This window comes from Arachis hypogaea, chromosome 10 (assembly GCF_003086295.3).
Source record: "Arachis hypogaea cultivar Tifrunner chromosome 10, arahy.Tifrunner.gnm2.J5K5, whole genome shotgun sequence".
Taxonomy (NCBI): Eukaryota; Viridiplantae; Streptophyta; class Magnoliopsida; order Fabales; family Fabaceae; genus Arachis; species Arachis hypogaea.
Window position 1 is genome coordinate 53,993,777 of NC_092045.1, and position 9,834 is coordinate 54,003,610.

A 9,834-nucleotide genomic window follows, 5' to 3' on the forward strand; every position below is an offset into this window, starting at 1 on the left:
ACACCTTAATCTATGGTGTGTAGAAACTCCACCGTTGAAAATACATAAGCATAAGTTCTAGGCATGGCCGAATGGCCAGCCCCCCAATGATCTAAGATCTAAAGTGATCAAAAGATATAAAGATCCAAAGACCTAAAGATCCAAAGATTTCTAATACAATAGTCAAAGGTCCTACTTATAGAAAACTAGTAACCTAAGGTGTACAGAAATGAGTAAATGACATAAAAATCCACTTCCGGGCCCACTTGGTGTGTGCTTGGGCTGAGCAATGAAGAAAATTTCGTGCAGAGACTCCTCTTGGAGTTAAACGCCAGCTTTAGTGCCAGTTTGGGCGTTTAACTCCCATTTGGGTGCCAGTTCCAGCGTTTAACGCTGGGATTTCTTGAGGTGACTTTGAACGCCGGTTTGGGCCATCAAATCCTGGGCAAAGTATGGACTATCATATATTGCTGGAAAGCCCAGGATGTCTACTTTCCAACGCCGTTGAGAGCGCGCCAATTGGGCTTCTGTAGCTCCAGAAAATCCACTTCGAGTGCAGGGAGGTCAGAATCCAACAGCATCTGCAGTCCTTTTTGGTCTCAGAATCAGATTTTTGCTCAGGTCCCTCAATTTCAGCCAGAAAATACCTGAAATCACAGAAAAACACACAAACTCATAGTAAAGTCCAGAAAAGTGAATTTTAACTAAAAACTAATAAAAATATACCAAAAACTAACTATATCATATCAAAAACATACTAAAAACAATGCCAAAAAGTATACAAATTATCCGCTCATCACAACACCAAACTTAAATTGTTGCTTGTCCCTAAGCAACTGAAAATCAAATAAGATAAAAGAAGAGAATATGAAATGAATTCCAAAAACATCTATGAAGATCAGTATTAATTAGATGAGCGGGGCTTTTAACTTTTGCCTCTGAACAGTTTTGGCATCTCACTCTCTCCTTTAAAATTCAGAATGATTGGCTTCTTTAGGAACTCAGAATCCAGACAGTGTTAATGATTCTCCTAGTAAAGTATGATGATTCTTGAACATATCTACTTATTGAGTCTTGGCTGTGGCCCAAAGCACTCTGTCTTCCAGTATTACCACCGGATACATACATGCCACAGACACATAATTGGGTGAACCTTTTCAGATTGTGACTCAGCTTTGCTAAAGTCCCCAATTAGAGGTGTCCAGGGTTCTTAAGCACACTCTTATTTGCCTTGGATCACAACTCTTATTTCTCTATTTCTTTTCGTTTTCTTTCTCTTTTTTTTTTCTTTTTTTTTTTCGATTTTTCTCTTTTTTTTTTTTTTGAATAGCTTTTTCTTGCTTCAAGAATCATTTTTATGATTTTTCAGATCCTCAGTAACATGTCTCCTTCATCATTCTTTCAAGAGCCAACATTCATGAACCACAAATTCAAGATACACATGCACTGTTTAAGCATACATTCAGAGAACAAAATTATTGCCACCACATCAAAAAAAATAATTAAAAACAGAATAAAATTCAAAATTCATGCACTTCTTTTCTTTTTCAATTAAGCACATTTTTATTCAAGAAAGGTGATGAATTCATAGGACATTCATAACTTTAAGGCATAGACACTAAGACACTAATGATCACAAGACACAAACATGGATAAACATAAGCATAAAATTCGAAAAACAGAAGAATAAATAACAAGGAAATCAAGGAACGGGTCCACCTTAGTGATGGCGGCTCTTCCTTGCTCTTGAAGATCCTATGGAGTGCTTGAGCTCCTCAATGTCTCTTCCTTGTCTTTGTTGCTCCTCCCTCATGATTCTTTGATCCTCTCTAATCTCATGAAGGATGATGGAGTGTTCTTGGTGCTCCACCCTTAGTTGTCCCATGTTGGAACTCAACTCTCCTAGGGAGGTGTTTAGTTGCTCCCAATAGTTTTGTGGAGGAAAATTCATCCCTTGAGGAATCTCAGGGATCTCATGATGAGTGGGATCTCTTGTGTACTCCATCCTTTTCTTGGTGATGGGTTTGTCCTCATCAATGGGGATGTCTCCCTCTATGTCAACTCCAACTGAATAACAGAGGTGACAAATGAGATGAGGAAAGGCTAACCTTGCCACAGTGGAGGTCTTGTCCGCCACTTTATAGAGTTCTTGGGCTATAACCTCATGAACCTCTATTTCTTCTCCAATCATGATGCTATGGATCATGATAGCCCGGTCTATGGTAACTTCGGACCGGTTGCTAGTGGGAATGATTGAGCGTTGTATGAACTCTAACCATCCTCTAGCCACGGGCTTGAGGTCATGCCTTCTCAATTGGACCGGCTTTCCCCTTGAATCTTGCTTCCATTGTGCGCCCTCTTCACATATGACTGTGAGGACTTGGTCCAACCTTTGATCAAAGTTGACCCTTCTAGTGTAAGGATGTTCATCTCCTTGCATCATAGGCAAGTTGAACGCTACCCTCACACTCTCCGGACTAAAATCCAAGTATTTCCCCCGAACCATAGTGAGATAATTCTTTGGATTCGGGTTCACACTTTGGTCATGGTTCTTGGTGATCCATGCATTGGCATAGAACTCTTGAACCATCAAGATTCCGACTTGTTGAATGGGGTTGGTAAGAACTTCCCAACCTCTTCTTCGGATCTCATGTCGGATCTCCGGATATTCACCCTTTTTGAGTGAAAAAGGGACCTCGGGGATCACCTTCTTCAAGGCCACAACTTCATAGAAGTGGACTTGATGCACCCTTGAGAGGAATCTATCCATCTCCCATGACTCGGAGGTAGAAGCCTTTGCCTTCCCTTTCCTCTTTCTAGAGGTTTCTCCGGCCTTGGATGCCATAATGGTTATGGAAAAACGAAAAAGCAACGCTTTTACCACACCAAACTTAAAATGTTTGCTCGTCCTCGGGCAAAAGAAGAAAGAAGAGAGTAGAAGAAGAAGAAATGAGGAAGAGGGAGATGGTGGTGTATTCGGCCAAAGAGGGGGAGAAGTGGTGTTTAGGTTGTGTGAAAATGAAGGGTTGAAGAGGGGTATATATAGGAGAGAGGGGGGTGAATGGTTCGGCCATTATGGGTGGGTTTGGGAGGGAAAGTGGTTTGAATTTGAAGGGTGAGGTTGGTGGGGATTTATGAAGGATGGATGTGAGTGGTGAAGAGATAGATGGGATTTGATAGGTGAAGGGTTTTTTGGGGAAGAGGTGTTGAGGTGATTGGTGAATGGGGGAAGAAGAGAGAGAGTGATGGTAGGGTCCTGTGGGGTCCACAGATCCTGTAGTGTCAAGGAAAAGGCATCCCTGCACCAAATGGCATCAAAATCCACGTTTTGAGCCATTTCTGGCGTTAAACGCCGGGCTGGTGCCCATTCCTGGCGTTTAACGCCAGGTTCTTGCCCTTTACTGGCGTTTAACGCCAGTCTGGTGCCCCTTTCTGGCGTTAAACGCCCAGATGGGTGCCAGACTGGGCGTTAAACGCCCAACTGCTAGGCTGACTGGCGTTTAAACGCCAGCAGCATCTTCCTCCAGGGTGTGCTGTTTTCTTCCTGTTTTTCATTCTGTTTTTGCTTTTTTCATTGTTTTTGTGACTTCTTATGATCATCAACCTACAAAAAAGATAAAATAACAAAAGAAAATAATTAATTATAAAACATTGGGTTGCCTCCCAACAAGCGCTTCTTTAATGTCATTAGCTTGACAGAGGACTCTCATGGAGCCTCAGAAATGCTCAGAACCGTGTTGGAACCTCCCAACACCAAACTTAGAGTTTGAATGTGGGGGTTCAACACCAAACTTAGAGTTTGGTTGTGGCCTCCCAACACCAAACTTAGAGTTTGACTGTGGGGGCTCAGTTTGGCTCTGTTTTGAGAGAAGCTCTTCATGCTTCCTCTCCATGATGACAGAGGGATATCCTTGGGCTTTAAACACCAAGGATTCTTCACTCACTTGAATGATCAACTCACCTCTATCAACATCAATCACAGCCTTTGCTGTGGCTAGGAAGGGTCTGCCAAGGATGATGGATTCATCCATGCATTTCCCAGTCTCTAGGACTATGAAATCAGCAGGGATGTAATGGTCTTCAATCTTCACCAAAACATCCTCTACAAGTCCATAAGCTTGTTTTCTTGAGTTGTCTGCCATCTCTAGTGAGATTTTTGCAGCTTGCACCTCAAAGATCCCTAATTTCTCCATTACAGAGAGGGGCATGAGGTTCACACTTGACCCTAAGTCACACAAGGCCTTCTTGAAGGTCATGGTGCCTATGGTACAAGGTATGGAAAACTTCCCAGGATCTTGCCTCTTTTGAGGTAGTTTCTGCCTAGACAAGTCATTCAGTTCTTTGGTGAGCAAAGGGGATTCATCCTCCCAAGTCTCATTTCCAAATAACTTGTCATTTAGCTTCATGATTGCTCCAAGGTATTTAGCAACTTGCTCTTCAGTGACATACTCATCCTCTTCAGAAGAAGAATACTCGTCAGAGCTCATGAATGGCAGAAGTAAGTCCAATGGAATCTCTATGGGCTCATCTTGAGCCTCAGATTCCCAAGGTTCCTCATTGGGGAACTCATTGGGGGTCAGTGGACGTCCAGTGAGGTCTTCCTCAGTGGCGTTCACTGCCTCTTCTTCCTCCCAGAATTCGGCCATATTGATGGCCTTGCACTCTCCTTTTGGATTTTCTTCTGTGTTGCTTGGAAGAGTACTTGGAGGGAGTTCAGTAATTTTCTTGCTCAGCTGACCCACTTGTCCTTCCAGATTTCTGATGGAGGACCTAGTTTCAGTCATGAAACTTTGAGTGGTTTTGATCAGATCAGAGACCATAGTTGCTAAGTCAGAGGTATTCTGCTTAGAACTCTCTGTCTGTTGCTGAGAAGATGATGGAAAAGGCTTGCTATTGCTAAACCTGTTTCTTCCACCATTATTATTGTTGAAACCTTGTTGAGGTCTCTGTTGATCCTTCCATGAAAGATTTGGATGATTTCTCCATGAAGGATTGTAGGTGTTTCCATAGGGTTCTCCCATGTAATTCACCTCTTCTATTGAAGGGTTCTCAGGATCATAAGCTTCTTCCTCAGATGAAGCTTCCTTAGTACTGCTTGGTGCATTTTGCATCCCAGACAGACTTTGAGAAATCATATTGACTTGTTGAGTCAATATTTTATTCTAAGCCAATATGGCATTCAGAGTGTCAATCTCAAGAACTCCTTTCTTCTGACTAGTCCCATTGTTCACAGGATTCCTTTCAGAAGTGTACATGAATTGGTTATTTGCAACCATTTCAATCAGTTCTTGAGCTTCAGTAGGCGTCTTCTTCAAATGAAGAGATCCTCCAGAAGAGCTATCCAAAGACATCTTGGACAGTTCAGAGAGACCATCATAGAAAATACCTATGATGCTCCATTCAGAAAGCATATCAGTGGGACACTTTCTGATCAATTGTTTGTATCTTTCCCAAGCTTCATAGAGGGATTCTCCTTCCTTCTGTCTGAAGGTTTGGACTTCCACTCTAAGCTTACTCAATTTTTGAGGTGGAAAGAACTTTGCCAAGAAGGCATTGACTAGCTTTTCCCAAGAGTCCAGGCTTTCTTTAGGTTGAGAGTCCAACCATGTCCTAGCTCTGTCTCTTACAGCAAAAGGGAATAGCATCAGTCTGTAGACCTCAGGGTCAACCCCATTAGTCTTGACTGTGTCACAGATTTGCAAGAACTCAGCTAAAAACTGATGAGGATCTTCCATTGGAAGTCCATGGAACTTGCAATTCTGTTGCATTAGAGAAACTAATTGAGGCTTAAGCTCAAAGTTGTTTGCTCCAATGGCAGGGATAGAGATGCTTCTCCCATAGAAGTCGGGAGTAGGTGCAGTAAAGTCACCCAGCACCTTCCTTGCATTGTTGGTATTGTTGTTGTTTTCGGCTGCCATGTGTTCTTCTTCCTTGAAGAATTCGGTCAGGTGCTCTAAAGAGAGTTGTGCTTTGGCTTCTCTTAGCTTTCTCTTCAAGGTCCTTTCAGGTTCAGGATCAACCTCAACAAGAATGCCTTTGTCCTTGCTCCTGCTCATAAGATAGAGAAGGAAACAAGAAAATATGGAATCCTCTATGTCACAGTATAGAGATTCCTTTAGGTGTCAGAGGAAAAGAAGAGTAGAAGACAGAAGTGGAAAATTCGAACTTAACAAAGAAGATAGAGTTCGAATTTTGCCTTAAGGGATAGTGTTAGTCCATAAATTGAAGGATGTGAGAAGGAGGGAAGTGATTTTCGAAAATTAAGTGGGAAATTTGAAAACATTTTTGAAAAACATCACTTAATTTTCGAAAATGAAAATGGAAATGGAAAAGAAATCAAGTGATTTTTGAAAAAGATTTTGAAATTAGAAATCAAAAAGATTTGATTGAAAACTATTTTGAAAAAGATGTGGTTAAGAAGATATGATTGGTTTTAAAAAGATGTGATTGAGAAGATATGATTTGAAAACAATTTTAAAAGATATGATTTGAAAACAATTTGAAAAGATATGATTTTAAAAATTAATGACTTGCCTAACAAGAAAAGATATGAATCAAACATAAAACCTTCCTCAACAGAAAAGGCAAAAAATGTTCAATCAAATCATTAATTGTTAATAAGTATTTTTGAAAAAGGAAAGAAATTGATTTTGAAAAAGATTTGATTGAAAATTGATTTGAAAAAGATTTGATTTTGAAAAGATTTTGAAAACTTAGAAAAAATCTAATTTGAAAACAAAATCTTCCTCCCCTAGCCATCCTGGCGTTAAACGCCCAGAATGGTATACATTCTGGCGTTTAACGCCCAAAATGCTACCCTTTTGGGCGTTAAACGCCCAACCAGGTACCCTGGCTGGCGTTTAAACGCCAGTCTGTCCTTCTTCACTGGGCGTTTTGAACGCCCAGCTTTTTCTGTGCAATTCCTCTGCTGTATGTTCTGAATCTTCAATTCTCTGTATTATTGACTTGAAAAGACACAAATTAAAAATATTTTTGGATTTTTAATAATAAGGACAAACCAAAATGCAACAAAAATCAAATGACAATGCATGCAAGACACCAAATTTAGCAGTTTGTATACTACTGACACTAACAAAACGAAAATGCATATGAGACACACAAAACACTCAAGTCAATAGAATTCAAAGATCAGAATAAGGAAATCATCAAGAACAACTTGAAGATCAATGAGGACACATGCATGAATGCAATAAGAACAGAAACATGCAATTGACACTAAACTTAGGATGAGACTCTAGACTCAAAAAAGAAATATTTTTGGATTTTATGATTTTATAAATTTTTTTGGATTTTTCGAAAACTATGTAGAAAAAGAAAATAAAGGTATCAAAATTCTTAATGAGAATTCCAGGAATCATGCAATGTTAGTCTAAAGCTTTAGTCTAAAGAAATTAGACATGGCCGGCCAAGCTTCAGCAGGACATTGCATTCAAGAGCTAAATTGATGAAGATCAATCAGCTTTGGTGATGATAAGAACATCACCTTGAAACACTAGAATTCATTCTTAAGAGCTCTGAAAAAAAATACCTAATCTAAGCAACAAGATGAACCGTCAGTTGTCCAGCCTAAACAATCCCGGGCAATAACACCAAAAACTTGATGTTGTTGCCGGATCTTGGCACTGATGTTACCAAAAGCTTGCTCAAAACTTGAACAATCCCCGGCAACGGCGCCAAAAACTTGGTGCGCGAAATTGTGAACTATACTTTTTCACAACTCTCATAATCCCCGGTCATGAACCCCAAAAACTTGGTAGCTCAATACCATGGCATTACACAACTTCGCACAACTAACCAGCAAGTGCACTGGGTCGTCCAAGTAATAAACCTTACGCGAGTAAGGGTCGATCCCACGGAGATTGTTAGTATTGAAGCAAGCTATGGTCATCTTGTAAATCTTAGTCAGGCAAACTCAAATGTATATGGTGATGAACGAAAATAACATAAAAGATAAAGATAGTGATACTTATGTAATTCATTGGTAGGAACTTCAGATAAGCGTATGAAGATGCCTTCCCTTCCGTCTCTCTGCTTTCCTACTGTCTTCATCCAATTCTTCTTACTCCTTTCCATGGCAAGCTCGTGTAGGGTTTCACTGTTGTCAGCAGCTACCTCCCATCCTCGCAGTGAAAGCTAATGCACACACTCTGTCACAGTGCTGCCAATCACCGGTGTGGTTCCCTCCCCTACTGGAATAGAATCCAGTGATTCTTTTGCGTCTGTCACTAACGCCCAGTAAGTTACAGGTTTGAAGCACGTCACAGTCATTCAGTCATTGAATCCTACTCAGAATACCACAGACAAGGTTTAGACCTTCCGGATTCTCTTGAATGCCGCCATCAGGTCCTGCCTATACCACGAAGATTCCGGTTAAAGAATCCAAGAGATATTCACTAGAGCCTCTTATGCTTGTAGAACAAGAGTGGTTGTCAGTCACTTTGTTCATGGGTGAGAATGATGATGAGTGTCACGGATCATCACATTCATCAAGTTGAAGAACAAGTGATATCTTAGAACAAGAACAAGCGGAATTGAATGGAAGAACAATAGTAATTGCATTAATACTCGAGGTACAGCAGAGCTCCACACCTTAATCTATGGTGTGTAGAAACTCCACCGTTGAAAATACATAAGCATAAGGTCTAGGCATGGCCGAATGGCCAGCCCCCCAATGATCTAAGATCTAAAGTGATCAAAAGATATAAAGATCCAAAGACCTAAAGATCCAAAGATTTCTAATACAATAGTCAAAGGTCCTACTTATAGAAAACTAGTAACCTAAGGTGTACAGAAATGAGTAAATGACATAAAAATCCACTTCCGGGCCCACTTGGTGTGTGCTTGGGCTGAGCAATGAAGCAAATTTCGTGCAGAGACTCCTCTTGGAGTTAAACGCCAGCTTTAGTGCCAGTTTGGGCGTTTAACTCCCATTTGGGTGCCAGTTCCAGCGTTTAACGCTGGGATTTCTTGAGGTGACTTTGAACGCCGGTTTGGGCCATCAAATCTTGGGCAAAGAATGGACTATCATATATTGCTGGAAAGCCCAGGATGTCTACTTTCCAACGCCGTTGAGAGCGCGCCAATTGGGCTTCTGTAGCTCCAGAAAATCCACTTCGAGTGCAGGGAGGTCAGAATCCAACAGCATCTGCAGTCCTTTTTGGTCTCAGAATCAGATTTTTGCTCAGGTCCCTCAATTTCAGCCAGAAAATACCTGAAATCACAGAAAAACACACAAACTCATAGTAAAGTCCAGAAAAGTGAATTTTAACTAAAAACTAATAAAAATATACCAAAAACTAACTATATCATATCAAAAACATACTAAAAATAATGCCAAAAAGTATACAAATTATCCGCTCATCATCAAGCTGTTGACATTAAAGAAGCGCTTGTTGGGAGGCAACCCAATTTTATTTATCTAATTTTATTTTATTTTGTTTCTTTGTTATTTTTGTGTTTAATTAGGTACATGATCATGAGGAGTCACGAAAAAATCAAAAAATTAAAAACAGAGTCAAAAACAGAAGAAAAAAATTTTTCACCCTGGAGGCAGCGCAGACTGGCGTTCAACGCCAGTAAGATGCATCTGGCTGGCGTTCAACGCCAGAACAGAGCATCTTTCTGGCACTGAACGCCCAAAACAAGCAACAACCTGGCGTTTAACGCCAGGATGTGCACACAGAGGACAAACTGGCACTGAACGCCAGAAACAAGCTTGAAACTGGCGTTCAACGCCAGAAACAAGCATTACATGGGCGTTCAACGCCCAGAACATGCACCAATGGGCGTTTGAACGCCAAAATGATGCATGAAGGCAATTTACATGCCTATAGG

General features: G+C 40.7%; 1 non-coding gene across 1 annotated transcript; it reads left to right on the top strand.

Moving 5' to 3' along the window:
- The first annotated feature begins 5,384 nt into the window (after window positions 1-5,384).
- On the top strand, window positions 5,385-5,492 carry LOC112718970 (small nucleolar RNA R71). The gene has a single exon (XR_003161296.1). It is a non-coding gene; the product is annotated as a small nucleolar RNA R71 (small nucleolar RNA).
- The last annotated feature ends 4,342 nt before the right edge of the window (window positions 5,493-9,834 follow it).